The 2811-nt window shown below is 50.7% G+C and overlaps 1 pseudogene; it reads left to right on the top strand.

Annotated features, from left to right (window-relative positions):
- Positions 1-595: 595 nt before the first annotated feature.
- LOC119337055 lies at positions 596-2201 on the top strand (annotated as a pseudogene).
- Positions 2202-2811: the final 610 nt, after the last annotated feature.

The raw sequence follows: 2811 nt of genomic DNA, 5'->3' as shown, positions 1-2811 counted from the left end.
AAAAGTACGAGAGACAAAAGAAGAATGGATGATAGTATCACTCCATAGGTGCATCGCGCCGATGATGATATGACCCTGCGGCGGCAGCACCTACGCGGAAGGCAAGCATGTCTCCCACCTAGTCTGCTGATTATTCGAGATGTAAGACGTGGTGATTTTTTTTTACACGAGAGAATTATGTCATGTGCGTGGAAATAGCGAGCAGTTTGGGACGAGACGCTGAAGCTAACAGCCGTGCGGATGTAATCATGTAAAAGAAAATCAACGCCCCTGGCCTCGTCTCAAGATTGGAAAGAATCAGAGGACGGGTTGAAAGTGTTTCCCAAAGTTAACAGGTTTAAATGGATGCCAAAATTACAGAGTGATACTAGAAGGAAGGTTTAAAAGGACGCCAAAATTACAGAGGGGCACAATTAAGGCACCAAATCTTATGCAATATTCTTCCTATATATCTGTCGCCATATCATATCATGAAATTAATCCATAGGCGATCCCTCCACTATAAAATCTACCCCTCCTTCCCTGCCTAGCTAAACCAACAACGACATTCCATTACTTCGCTAGTTTTATTAATTTATCCCTTGGCCGGCCGGCGATGGGTCGGCTTCCCAAGAAGGTGACCCTGGGGTACGTCCGCGACGACTCGACCCGGCGCTCTAGGTACAAGCAGCGTCTGAAGGGGCTGATGAAGAAGGCGGGCGAGCTGGGGAAGCTGTGCGACGTCGAGACCTGCGTGGTGGTGTACGGCGAGGGCGAGGCGGCGCCCGAGGTGTTCCCTTCCCCTGACAAGGCGGTGGGTATCCTGAATGGATTCAAGAGCGTGCCGGAGCTGCGGCGTTGCAAGAAGACGATGGACCAGGAGGGCTTACTCACCGAGCGCATCGCCAAGCTCCAGGAGCAGGTCGACAAGTCCCGGCGCGAGTGCCAGGACCGCGAGACCAGGTACCTCCTGCAACAGATCATGGAAGGGAACCTCCCGGGCCTCGTTGGCCTCAGCGTGGAGCAGCTCGCCCGCGTTGGCTACAAGGTGGAGGAGATGATCAAGAGCATGGGCGAACGCATGGGGAAAACTCATTCCCAGGCGCTGCCGCCAGCTCCATGCGTCACCACCGGCATCATAGACATGGGGTCTCCGGTGCTGTATCAGGCGCCAGAGCAACAGACGGAGGGCACCCTGGTCGGTGGCTACGCTGGTGGTCACGACGGGGCCGGCTTCACCGGTGGTGATACGGTGATGCAGATGCAGTCCTTCAATCTGGAGTTTGGTTCGAGTCATTTCCCTCCCATGTACCAGGCGCCGCCCCGAGCTCCATGGGTCACCACCGGCAACGTAGACATGGGGTCTACAGCGCTGCATCAGGCGCCAGTGCAGCGGCAGGAGGGCACACTGCTGAGCTCCGGAGGGGATCTGGGCACCCTGGTCTACGGTGGCTACGCTGGTGGCCACGAAGGGGCTGGCTTCACCGGCGATGATACGATGATGCAGATGCAGTCGTTCAATCTGGAGTTCGATTGGAGTCAGTTCCCTCCCATGTAAGCTGGATGAGGATCGTCGGAGTGCATGGCCAGCTAGCGTCGATCTCGTCTCGTCTCGTTTTATTAGTTTCTGCATGGTTAAATTCTACAGTGGCATCGTGAAGATGAGACATTCAGCTATTCGCCATGCTCTCTGAGCCAGGGCACTTTTAATAATTATTTTTGATGAATAAGGCATTTTTATTTGTAGTGATTGAATTTGTTATTCAGTAGGGGTCTCTAAGTCTCTTCCATAGGCCTTCGTTTGATCTCTGTGGTTGTTCAGTTCGTCGCTGCAGATCGTAAGTTGCATGTGTTTAGAGAAATGAGCAGCTTGTTGTGTGTATTACGGCACTTAAGTACAGCACAGCCGCGTGCCTGGTAGTTCCCTGATTGCTACCACGATTAAAAGAAAGAAACATGGTCGTGTTTCAGGAGATGTACTGGCAGGGCCTTTAATGTCATGATATTTTTGGTGTCTAAAATCTTGCGTTATGGGGGGTAGAAACGTGCTGAAGATATGCTCTCCTGGAGGAATGTAAATGTGCTGCAGAATTAATGATTTGCGACTTAACTGCATGGTGACAGTTTTTGCTGGATTGTTCATGCTTGCCTGGATAAAGATTTGCGACTTTATTACATTGCAACAGCATGGCACAGTTTGCCCGATTGGCCAATATTTCTGAAACTTGTAAAATGCAGAACAAGTGAGCAACCAAGTAAGAATAAGAACTATCATCATTTGCAATGCACATAGACTACTGAGTTCACCGTGCAGTCGATGCTCGCCCTCCACCCCCTAGTTGGAGCTAGGTGATTTTTGCGCGTGTTCTGTGCATGGTAACTGCGTCTGGTTCCAGGTGATTAAGCCGAGGACGACCACATTTTCTTCATCCGCTCCATCCTTACTCATCTTGCTTGTCAAGACGCCTCGTGACCGAAGATCAGAGGTGGGAAGGAGACACCGTGGCCTCAATTACCTTGGCGGCAGCCGGCAACAAGCCAGTTTTGGTCGGTGGAGGCATCATCATGTGGCTTCCCTGAGGCTCTCGAATCGCCTACGGCCTCTACACCACTACACCATTAGTCCTCTGGCTCTACATCATCCCACTGACCCTGGCCTCCTTCAGCATATAAGTTTGCAATTAGGAGCTCTAGTTCCGTGATGTGCTATCTAGTTCTTTTTGTTAGGGATAAACTATACAAGCTGCAAGAACTGACCTAAAAATGTAATTATTAAGCTCCTTCCAAATTCCAAGCCATGGTAATAAAGATTTCAAGAAATAGGTTACCAAC

Source organism: Triticum dicoccoides, chromosome 7B (assembly GCF_002162155.2).
Source record: "Triticum dicoccoides isolate Atlit2015 ecotype Zavitan chromosome 7B, WEW_v2.0, whole genome shotgun sequence".
Taxonomy (NCBI): domain Eukaryota; kingdom Viridiplantae; phylum Streptophyta; class Magnoliopsida; order Poales; family Poaceae; genus Triticum; species Triticum dicoccoides.
Note: the sequence above shows the minus strand (reverse complement) of the source record. Positions and strands in the feature narration are given on the sequence as shown.